The following is a 13,351-nucleotide window of genomic DNA, read 5'->3' as shown; positions in this document are numbered from 1 at the left end:
ATGTTTAGTACTCGCAGGAGTTGTTGTAACTTAAACGGAACCAGAAATGTATTAGATCTTAAGTACCCACAATGGTCAAAAAGGCGATATTGAGAACTAAGTTGGATAGCCTTGTATTATTTATTTTATCTTGCATAAACCCCGCCTTATTCTTGTCACGCAGATGTGTCCCAGCCGGATTAACCCGCTGCAATCTCGTGCATATCTCGTAATAGAAAAAGTATCTATATAAAATGTATAAAATGTATCATATCTATGTACCCTTTTTTTATTGTTTACGAGGGGGAAATCTTTAAAAGGTACCCGACGACATGGGAGCGACGCCGGGTTATATGGGATTTTTACCGCACTAAAACCCCCCCGGTGGCCGTACTCAACGCTTGTTGGAGAACTCCGGGATCCGAGGGAACACAACCGGAGTCCTCCAAGCGCGATGTCCCGATCGGGCTCTGCCTTGGGGGAGCACTTTTGGCTCCTCCCACACCATCTAGTGTTTACGACGGTATGCGACCACACATACCGTCGTCCTTCCTGGGGTTGCTTGCTGGACGGTTCGAGCTCTTGCCGCCCGCATCCGCGGAACCCCTCTTTTAGTCGCCTCTTACGACAGGCAAGGGATACCGTAGCCCTATTCTATTCCCGAGACTACAGGAATATCTATGTACCTATATAAAAGAAACGATATAATGGGCACGCAACCTAATGCAGGCAAAAATTCGCGTGATAAGAAAAAGACCCGCCCCATGCCCTACAAACTTGAACACAACATCCTTCTGCAGCTTTTAAAAAAGAAACAAGTCGTACGTCGCTGTAGTCGAAGCTTTACACTGTAAAATATTTAATAATTAAAATTAACACCTATTTTTCACATTTACAAATTTACAATGTAAACATATTTTTCGCATTACGTATCGCATTCAGACATGACAACAAAAATGTAGCACTTATTTTTCGGATTATACTATCGCGACGTCCAATATATCACTCATCATTCTTATCATGTCCATATCTACATCCCAATCCTTATCATATATTGATTAAATCCAAAAAGACCCATGTCTGATAACTCACTCCACTCCGTTCACATGGTAACCGACGAAAACCCTTTACCTTTTACAATAGTCGTCAACCCATTTCTGTCCTACTACTAAGCACTCTTTTTCTGTCGCTATACTGTCGGAACCCGAATAGGGCTACGGTGTCCTTTGCCTGTCGTATGAGGCGACAAAAAGGGGGCTTTCGTGGTTGCGGGCAGCAAGTGGGTGCTTCAACCGCCCGGCTAGCGACCCTGGGAATAACGATGGTATGTGTGGCATACCGTGGTACACTCCACAAGGAGTAGCGAACTTCATGGTCATCAAAAAAAAGGGCAAACTTCTCTTCTAAGAATGAATGATGAATGAAAAATGTTAAGCCAACCATGAGGCTCCATTGAGCCCATTACAGATTCACATGTCTTTTAGCGCTTTAAGGCATGTAGTTTTGTATGTATTATATGAAATGTGTCAATCTATCGAAACACGAATCAATTCTTTATATGATAAGATACCTATGAGGTTGTCCCAAATAGTATTTGACAGTAATATATCTTGCGTACAACTTTGGCAGACAAATAAATTCGATCATCACGTGATGCATAAAAGATCCTTAATTGCCTATATAAATCATTTTATTATCACAAGTAATTGGACGTAAAACCCCTGATTATAATTATGTTACATGCATTCTGTTTATTTTCTGGGGTTCTGTTAACTTTATGGGGTTGTACTCGTAAATATAGGTTTTCAAAAATCACTAATTCCAAATTACAATTTTATATTAAGTACTAGCTGTGCCCCGCGGTTTCACCCGCGTTATTCTAGTTCTAAAATATAAGAAGCCTAAGTTACTCCTTATTACATCAGCTACATGCTAATAAAAGTCCCGTTAAAATCGGTTCAGCCATTTCAGAGATTAGCCAGAACAAACAGACAGACAGACGAAAAATTGTAAAAAATGTTATTTTGGTGTATGTACCGTATATATATTCATACGCATGTAATAAAAAGCGGTTATTTCAATATTAAAAACAGACACTCCAATTTTATTTATATGTATAGATTTTTTTACATACACGCTTAACAGCATACCTGACATTGCAAAGTAAAAACTTAAAAATTATGAGGTGGTACATATTAAAAAATACTTCTCAGAATAAATGTTTTAACAAGAATTATCTTGTGTAGCTTTAAAGGCACATAATGTATGAAAATTATTTTATATCACTAATAACTAAATGTAATATAAAATTTTATACAACACGCGGACGAAAAATGTTTTTCTGACTCGTGTGATTGCAGTCCTCGCCTGCGGCTCGGCCTGCAAAATCACACTTGTCAGAAAAAAATTTTTCGTCCTCGTATTGTAATGTACTATTTAGTAACAAGCACTGTATTTAGCCGTCACTTCTGTGTCACCTAAATGTAACCATAATCCTAATCCTGTAGCTGCTAAATACATAGCGTGAAACCAAAAATAATCGTTTCGCTAATTTTACCATTGACCATGAAATACTAGGCGTACTATTTCTGCCTTTATTATCGTTCATTCCAACTCCGGAACTATTTACGTACCCCAACACGAACCAATCAAATTTTTTGAGTGTAAAGATTTCGGTGATAACGACCTGAAAAAGAAATTTTGAGTGCAAGTTTCGTAATCAGTCTTAATTATGCACTTAGTTGAACAAAGGTCTTTATTCTTTCGATATCTTTATCCGATGCATGCTTCGTTTCCCGCTATTTTTGTTGTCAGCACTCAGTTGTCAGTGAGGAGCGCGCGCGAGTGAACGTGATTGCGCACTCATTCAGTTTTTACGTAAACATCGCTACCCAGTGTTCGTATTATAATTGTTTTAAATATATGTGAATTGTTTATTACGTACTTGAAATAAAAAGGTAGGTGTTTTATTTAATTGTTTTATATTTAATTAATTAAAACTTTGGTGGGTAAAACTTTTTGTGGTTCGACTACCACCACGGGATTTATTTTTGGCTTATATCAGTGGTACATATCCTGTGTTCTTGATTATAGGATGTGGTAGATACTAATACGATAGATAATATGCGGTGAACTAACTTAGTCCTCAATGGTACCTACAAACGCGTTTGTGATGGACCTAAAGACTCGTTCTCCGTGGTGTGAGTTACTGATAAGCGGCAGTGACCAGATGAGCTGCAAGCTACTTAGATATTTTCATAAAATAACTCTGATAAAATTTCCATTGTTTTTGGGTTTTATATATTTTAAAAAATATCATTCAGTTGTCTATCGAGACCGGGATCAAACCCGAATCACTCTTAATAACAGACCATTACAGTTACCACTGAAGCGGGTTCTTATTTTAAATTTATTACGAAATATCGTAGGTACTATAACAAAAAATACAGTACGAAGTGTTTCTTTGTTTTGATGAATGAAAACAAGAGGATTTCTGTTTATCATGTATGACTTAAGTGTTAATTTATTGTTTTAATGCGAGATGCATTAAAACAATAATGCATCTCGCATTAAAACAATAAATTAATAGTTTCATGCATAATTACGAATATATAAACACGAACAACTTGATAACGATACAACAACAGTTACAAAATAATTCATTATAGTCCATTAACATCGGTTGGTACTATAGAAAATACATTACAAAGTGTTTCTTTGTTTTCATTCGCGTTAGCAAGTGTTTTCTGTTTATCATGTCTACGACTAAGTGTTAATATGTAATTTTGGCGCGGACACTTTATAGCTTGTGTATTTCAAAGTTTACCTGTTAATAGTATTAGTAAATTTGTATTACTCTTTTGTATCATTATTTTAAAGTCATGTATAATATTTTATTTTATTTTCTGCGTGCTACTAAACAATATGTTTTCATGTTTTAAATTGTGGGCATAATCACATTTTTTAATGTTTGGTGTAATTAGTTAAATGTCAGTAGTATTTAGAGTATTAGAAAAGATAGTATTTCAATATGTTAAATAACAAAACAAAACAACTGTCATTGAGTATCGTATCGATAACGTGTATAAAAATTAGTACACCGATGCTTAAAACTGTCATTTGATTAATTCGAGTAAGATATCACTATTAAGTTACATGTTTGCATAACTATAAAATTATTCTTAACAGCTCGTCTGGGTATTGCATCTGAAGTCCATGTGAAAATAATGTTATCGATGTGTTATTTATAAAAATCTCAATTTTGACTAATATTCTAAGTTAAATTTGAAATATAATTGCGACATGTGCAATTATTAATATTCACTATGAAATCGCATACTATTCGGTACGTCAATTTTACTATTTTTGCTGATACGCCTATATATATAGTCCGAAAAACATTTATGTGCGTGTAACGGTTTTCGAAAACAGTAGTTTTTCAGCTTCATGAGCAATTTTTCACGTTTTAAGTACTACGTTAATTTAATAAAATTACGACCTAAAAACTAGACCTAATTTTATTCATCAATGAAATGAATAATTTTTCGATATTATTATTAGATATTCTTAATAATATTTTAAATGTTGATTACCTTTCAATGTTGTTGATTATTTAAAAATTTAAAAATATTCCACTTCTTAGGAATAATATGTATAATCGTAAAGTATATTATACCTAACATTATTTAAATTTGTACTGTTAAACGCTTTCATGTTATTTGAAAATCTACGTTTATTTTTTAATAATTCGAGAATGTCTATAAGTTAATAATCACAAAGATAGTTAAATAATAGGTATATACAATTTATTTCTAATTTTGTTACATTACTACTACTACATTATTATATACATAACAGCGCGAGCTATTATTTTCAATTAATTTTAGTTAATATTGAATTGAAGCTATTTAATCTTATTTTATGATTTCCATTGACAATTATTTTAGTAGACTATATTTTTGGAGCGGGTAACTCCGGATGGTGTTGCAAGTGTCGCCTTTTTGTTATAAGAACTATTATTATTATTGTTTCGTTTTTGAGAGGGAGTTGACAATTGACGTTGATGGCGTGTCGACTTGTAAATCCATCGGCACCGAATTTATTGTTTTCTTGTGTGTTTTTTTGTTGGAACCGAAAGCAGTTGGTGCACTATGAAGGAACGCCATCTGGCATTTCCATATCGGTCAGACGCGAGGCTCGGCGATCTGACATACATAACTTATTAATTATTACTTCTTAGGACATTATATGGCCAGCGCTCCTGCCCCGCACAGTAAAGTTTGCCGGTCTGTAGTTACGTTCGCATTCCATTACTGTACAAAAGTCACAATTGATGTCAGTGTAGTGCGTTTGACGGCTGAGTCACTGGCCCGTTTACAAAACGATTCGTTATTTGGTGGGACGCTTGGGACGCGTGTAAAATCATTTACGATTCACGTGGACACCGAAAATAATGAAACTACTCGACAATTTCGAACAGCTGTTTAAGAGCTGTTACGTTTTATTCGTTATCGAAGTAGTGTCATCTAGAAATTAGTGTTCCATGGGGACAGGTTTCCTCGGTGACGGGGTTTAGACCACTGTCCCTCCCACTGTCACTATGGCCAATTGCGGGGTAGAAGATTTCACACTTTTTTGAGTACTTTTTTTAAAGAACTCAAATTAAGCGCGGATGTCCCTTCACGAAGTTTTCCTTCACCGGTAATTCAAGTGAGAATGAATTTGAAATAATATGAACCTTACTTAGAAAAATCCTTGTATGTCCTCGGATTTGGAACTATGGACTACTTCTGTAGACTAAATCAGAATGCTCTAAGCTGATGTACCACACCCTTCGTGCTATACCCAACACGAGTTCCGTCTTTTAATCTACTTAGCTATCTTTTATCAACAGTTGCTAACAAAATTAAACACAGATTGCAAATTTAGTAGTATGTAAATAATGATAAATCTCCTCAGATTACAAAGCTTATCAGGTGATAACAAATAATTGGTAGCAAATACTTTTATTGTTTTATATTGTCTGATACTATAATCACAAATTATTTAGGGCAGGAGTATGTATTTACCTTTGAAAAATATATTTTTTCATAACATTAAAGAAACAAACTATAGAGAACAGGTATTCTATATAACTGAGCTTGCACACGCATCGAAATACAGGAACTGCTTCTTGTTAGAAATAGGTGTGACGGTGGTACCTCCTAGGTCAAACTATACATACCTATTCTTATTTACATTACACTTAATTCCCGGTATAACCACATATATTATAATTTTCCATAGTAACCATTCATACCATATTCAATTCGAAAAATAATCTTACTGTTTACAACAATAACTTTTTAATAAAAGAAATAGGTATATATTTTTTAAACCTATCATTAATTATGGTATGTTTCAACCAGTACATAAAATTACAGCAATATGAAATACATTAATAATAATAGAATAATAGACTATAAACACAATTATTTATCAGTTGCAAGTATTGTAAAGGCATTGTTAATATAATGTGCAATGTTACTATATTTATAACTATGTATATACCTAAACCACAAGACATGTAATGCGTAGGAGCCATCGACGACTCATGATTACTAATAATTGGGCAACAGAGTTTCATTCGGCGCGTTCTTGTCGCCAGGCAGATTTTATAAAAATCTGTTGTGCCTGAGATTTGACCCTGGGACTCCAGTTTTAGCCAAGTCCCAACCACTAAACTATCACTGCCCAATATATCGTTATATGTACTTATATTAAGTTAACAAAGTCCTCAAACGTATGTGAAGTGTACCAATACGCACTTGGTCAGCGCGGTCGACTATAGCCTAATCCTTCTCATTCTGAGAGGAGAGCCGTGCCCAGTAGGACAGTAATGGGTTGACGATGACTTATAATAATAATAAATGCCTTAGTTAAAGTATTTTCATATTAAATTGGCGTAAAGGTCGAACTTGATAACGTGCCAGAGAACGCCCCCTTTAATCAATAAAGTATTTATAACACTAATATGAACTAACTAGCTGTGAACTGTTAAATAGTCGCACAATTTGAAACAGGCGGCTTAACACAGTATTATGTTTTTAATAATAAAGAGCAGTGATAGCCTGCCCTAGGTTTGAATCGGAGAGTCCGAGGTTCGCATACCAAACACACACATTTTTTTAAATACAGAATTAATGGTCCCTTGCTTTAAGGCCTCGGAAATCCTAAGGATACCTAAACACCCGAAAGGTTTTTTAATACTTCCCAAATGTGTGTGAAATACACTATTCTCTCCTGCTCAACGTGGTGGACTTTGGCTTAAACCTTCCTCGCCTTAGGGGAAACCCGTTCACAGCAGACATTAATGGGTTCACAAAGAGTTTAATTTTAGAATGAAAGTTGGTGAATTTCATTCTTGACAGGATTCCCTCGTTCCGTATACCGTCCCGTAGGTTACGTGACCAAATAAGTACCAACTTTTTTCACAAAAACGAATTTTGTTATATGGAAATGTATGATACATAAACATACCCATATATGTTACAACCGTTTAGCGTGTGAAGAACTAATTGTACTTCACTGCATAGTCTCTTCAATGATAATGTTGACATGTAGTACACCGCCAGTCGTCAGCCTTGTGTCACGTATATTCAGAGCTAAAAACCTCGAATTCAAATAATTTAAGACAATATCCAACCTACTTATAGCGCCCCCTACCGGTAAATGTCATTATCGTTTTTCGTGCAGCCTGTGTACATTTATGATTTTTCAAAATAAGAAATAAAATAAGTAATTTATCGTAAAAATTGTTAATTTATAACAAATATTTCAATTAATCATTTATAAAAGACGTAGGTGTGATATATTGTGCAGAAAAGTTACAATGGAAAATAAAGAATTTTGACGGAATTATTCTGAAGACTTGTACTAGGCGGCCATTACGAATGCCGTCGCAAATTGAAAATGTATTATTTTCATTTATTAAAGATAAGATGATACTCTTATGTATTAATGAGGAATGACAAGGTAAATTTTTACATATATATTTTTCCAAGCAAAGGTTTTTTAGATTACCATATTGTTCTGTAGCAAGGAATTTGACGTCTTATGTTCATTAACTAAGCTTGTCACCTATTTAGGTGATCTCGCTTATTTAAATCCTTATATAAATCTCGCTTATATAAAGCTATGAACATAGAAATAGGGTGCTATTTAGCCCCGTGCATGGGTACTAATCCGTTTATACTGAGTATTTACTCACATAAAAGAATCTACTATTGAGTAGAATATACCTAATGGGTATTCACCCGTTCAAATAAGGTTATGACCCTTACATATTGGATATTTACCTACATTACAAGAAATAGGGTGCTATTTAGCCCCGTTCATGGGTACTAACCTGTTTATATTGAGTATTTACTCACATAAAATAATCTACTATTGAGTAGAATATACCTAATGGATATTCATCCGTTCAAATAAGGGACCCTTACATATTGGATATTTACCTATATAACAACTATAACAAGATACTACTATTAAGTAGACGGATACAACAGATATTCACCCATTCTAATAGGGTATTATGTCCTTTACATTGGGTAAATAACCTATATAACAAAATACTAATAATCAGTAGATAGACACAACTATTACCATCGAGTGGATGTAATGATTTTAATGAATGAACATTTTATTGAAGAATCATTCAGATTAATAATGTACCATGATACAGGATATAGAGATGACAATTTATATCCTATTGTCCTCTAGAAGAACCTAAATTTGGTTTAACCATTCATAAGAATTTGGTATCTAGGTAGATCAGCATATTAAAGAGTAATTTACTAAAGGAACTATCTATCTATCTAGATGGTGATAGATAGACTAAAGGAAAAAATAGTTTAAAGGAAGAACACTAGCCTCTAGGAAACTGTGGGACGGATAACACATGATTAGACTTTGCACAAGTCGCAGTTACTATTGTAGCTGTAAAGAGTCAAAAGCCATGCCACATCAGGCGAATGCTTACTGCTCTCGAGCATTTGACATGATTGTGTCTTAATAATTTTAAATTATTTGCCTTTATAAAGATAATTTGCTATCAATTATCTTATTACTGGTGCTGGTCATTTAATATGTATAATAAATAATAAGAAGAAATTTCATAGTACAAGTACTGGAACAAATGATCGGCAAAATGGTTTAAGAAACAATGATTGTTCAATTCATATATATATATATAGTACAATATTTTATAATAACAAATATAACGAAGATATTTACACTTCATCCTATGATAAACTTCATCCAAAAGTTTGAGATACTCATACCAAATAGGGTCATTATCTGACTTACAACAAGCCTCATGCACAAATACCTGTGTCACAGAAAGGCTTGATCGAAGTTTCCTTTGGAATAAATCTTCAATCACAACAGATTTTTAGGTGAGTGGTTAATAATGTGGTCGATTATAATTATAATTTTAAAGACCAGTTGTAACAAATAACTATTGACCCAAGCTTTGCAAGTGGTTAGCTTTAAGAGTCTATTTGTATAAACACTTAAACTCATTATTCTCAAGGAATGAAGATTTTTTCAAAATATACTCGGTATGTGTGTAGAAAGACTTCTCACATCAGTGATAACATATTGTTTACTCTTAACCAACTTTTTACAATATTTTTACTTTACCAACACCTGATGATGGTGATGTTGGTTTATATTGAATATCTTGGTCTTAATCTTGAGCTTTAAATAAAGCCTGGCATTCCACTCACTACTTACTATTGTTTTCAAGGAAGCATATTTGGATACTAATTCATGATTACCTTAAACAGTGTTTACATGTCTATGGTTAAATGGAAATTCTATGCATTTCAAGTTCTTTCCTTTGGTTTGAGCAGAACACTATATTTATGTTTTTACTAACCTTTTAAAAGATACAAGACCATACATAACTGATTAAGATCTAGGGACATTGTGTCAGTTATATATTTATATAACATAGTTCCTATTTGAAATGTCATAATAATGGACAAGGAACAATAACGACACTTAGTAATTTAGGATCATAGACATAATAAGCTATATCATTCTTTAGGATTTATTGGTTACTTAAAAGATAGTTTGATAATTGGAAATAATACAACTGTTAAGGTTGTATTATACAAGCAATAAATAAATAAAAAATCAAATTGCTTTACCATTAGATAAAAGATTAAAAATCAACACAAGGGTGAAATAAAAAGAAATAAAAAAAAAAAAAAAAAAAATATATATATATATATATATATATATATATATATATATATATATATAATAATAATATTAAAAAATAAAAATTATAATAAATGCAAAGATATGTATATATATATAACAATTTTAATAATGTTTATCAAAATACTATCCCTCTTACAGATAGATATAATTACAGGTGGTAGTTGTCATATTATTTTTATTATCGGGACACAATCAGTTATGTAACATATGGTCATTATTCTCGGTATTTTTGTTATTTGATTTAAATGACAAATCCGATCAACTATTTAAAGTTAAATGCAGCGTTACTTGTGCTTAAAGATATTTTTTCAATAATCATCTTCAACACGGTGAAACCCTAATACGTGTAGGCAACTCCACATTTATTTCATATAGAAACAGCATGGTGTTTAATACCCACATTTAACCGTAATATCAAGGCACATATTGGATTTATTGAATACCCAAAAAATGTTTTTATTTCCCTAATACATTCAATAATTTCAGAATGAATTTGCTATCACTAAATCAAGATTATACATTGCGAATTAACACTTTGAAGGTTTTTAAATAGATTTATTTACTAGGAAACCTACAAGAAGTATGACTTACATGTCATGACTAAGGTTATACTATTTAAATGGAAATATTCATTTTATTTCTAATAAAAAAATTGTTGTTAAAGATTATCTCTGAACGGTTGGGGAGTTTGTGGTAGTACCAGACTGGTCCAGACAGTCCTAAAAAATAGTATTAAAAAAAAAAAAAAAATAAATAAACCTTTCATTTTGGAAGGGTTGCATTTTGGGTCTCATATGAATTTAAAAAAAAAAAAAAAAAAAAAAAAAAAAGATCTAAATCCATTTGTTTTTCGTCAACGCTTTACCCTGTATGTTACTCGCTTCCTCGAGGAGCGTTTCGTTTCTATACACGAATCTCAAGATTTTGTTGCTCTACAAGCAATGTTAGACGCAATAATGAAAACGTGATGCTGGTGCTTATAATATTTTGGCCTAAACAGTGTAAATAACTAGATCTATCTGTAGACTGGTTACAATATTCTTTTCATTTTTATATATATATATATATATATATATATATATATATATCTAGAATTATTTTTGTTCTTAAAATGCATATTTAGGTTTTCTATCCTCCATTTCCCAAGTATGCTATTACTTGGGATAGTTACATCTGATGTATAAATATTTTAAGCGAGTTAAGTGTAAAATATTATATATTATTTAGTGGAGATGAAGAAAAAATACTATTTACTTTTTTTTGGTTATTGTAATTACTCATATAGTAAAAAGAAAAAAAAAAAAAAAAAAAAACAATAATAATATATAAGTAATATATATATATATAAGTAATATATAAAAACAATAGATATCGTATATCTTATGACGTTCGCCCGGGTGTAAGCCCGTGAATGCCATTATTACTACCGATTCGCCTACATCTGAGTCGAGACTTCTAAAAAGTATACATAAACATAATAATAACATTATTGTATATTAACCAAATTGCTTGGCGGAAGATATTGTATATTAAATTGCCACATGAATTTAAACCTTACTATAACCAGTGTTCAAACAATCTAGTATTACCATTATTTCATAGTAATCATAGTATTTGTCCAGCACATCCTTAATAAAATTACCTAGATAGGCCTAGTAACACTTGAGAGTTACAAGAATAAGTTTATTTCTTTTATGTAATCTTATAATACAGTGACCTCCCAGACAACAGTTTCTAGATTTTATCAACCACGGAGGATGATGGCATTGATATATCATTTTTTACAATACATACCATTAGAGAGCACGCATTACCACGCTGCTACGCTGACGTCTAAACATATGAGTGTCAGTTAAGACCCTCTTAGAAGGATAGCTGAATGGATCAGATCTAAGTTCAATTTTGTAGTAGAGACGTTACATCAAACGTATACTTGATAACTGTAATTAATATTTAAATAGATATATAAAATTAGGAATTTTAAAAATAATAGAATTTAAATGTTTTTGTATTTTGTTTAATAGGCTCGTTATTTTACAAATCTCTAAACATCTACATGTCAACATTATCATTGAAGAGACTATGCAGTGAAGTACAATTAGAAATTAAACGAACTTACCTAAGTGAAGTTCCAATTTCAATTGTACGAACTGCATAGTCTCGAAATGATATTATAACCCACCCACCCATACTTATATACGATAAGTATTACCCATAATATCATCTATGTTGTAAAATAATCGAGCTAATGAACTTACATCTTGACCCCAGGATCTCTAAACTTAATGACATTTACCGGTAGGGGGCGCTATAAGTAGGTTGGATATTGTCTTAAATTATTTGAATTCGAGGTTTTTAGCTCTGAATATACGTGACACAAGGCTGACGACTGGCGGTGTACTACATGTCAACATTATCATTTCGAGACTATGCAGTTCGTACAATTGAAATTGGAACTTCACTTAGGTAAGTTCGTTTAATTTCTAATTACAGATAACGTGGAGTGTGTTACACGAATTAAAGATTGAGGTCTCCGCTGCGACAGCTACAGCGGCATGCAATTCAACTTATTATGTCAGAGAGGTCAGTGAAGTCAGCGGTCATTGACCAATTTAGTAATCATTCATTTTATGAACGAAAATCAAAAATTAAATGTCGGTGAACTGAAATAGGTCATCAATATCTACCTAGTTAGTAGGACATTTATTGAAAAACACTTATACTTCCTCGTTTACAATTTTAGACACATGTTTTAGTTTATATTTCTAGGTTGAAAATAATCGAGCTCTCTTTGTAATTTAATTCTCTGGGTATGGGTCTGGATATGGGTCTAGGTCTGGGGATCCTGAGTAATAGGTTTAACTCATTGAGTAGGTAATATTTTCAGAACATTATTATTTTTCCTAAAAATTCATAAATAACCTTACACTAAAATATTGTTAAGATCGTATCTCGTTTCGATATAAATTCTCATATTATTGTATATTTGGTAGTAAAAATGTCAAATTTAAATTTCATAAATGTGAGCAAGATATATAAAACTATATTTACTGTAAATATCTTTATTTCGAGCAACCTGTATAAAATATTTTTCAAACTAAAT

The 13,351-nt window shown here is 32.4% G+C and overlaps 1 protein-coding gene across 1 annotated transcript in view; it reads left to right on the top strand.

The window, feature by feature from the left end:
- Positions 1–2,788: 2,788 nt before the first annotated feature.
- Mct1 (Monocarboxylate transporter 1) overlaps positions 2,789–13,351 on the top strand; it is a 48,745-nt gene continuing 38,182 nt past the window's right edge. The window contains exon 1 of the mRNA XM_073080859.1: positions 2,789–2,936. The gene's annotated coding sequence lies outside the window, so the exon portion shown is untranslated. The remainder of the gene's footprint in view (positions 2,937–13,351) is intronic.

This window comes from Epargyreus clarus, unplaced genomic scaffold (genome assembly GCF_041222505.1).
Source record: "Epargyreus clarus isolate Ecla_fem2 unplaced genomic scaffold, WU_Ecla_fem_2.2 ptg000015l, whole genome shotgun sequence".
Taxonomy (NCBI): domain Eukaryota; kingdom Metazoa; phylum Arthropoda; class Insecta; order Lepidoptera; family Hesperiidae; genus Epargyreus; species Epargyreus clarus.
The sequence above is the reverse complement of the archived record's forward strand: the minus strand, read 5'-3'. Positions and strand labels throughout refer to the sequence as shown.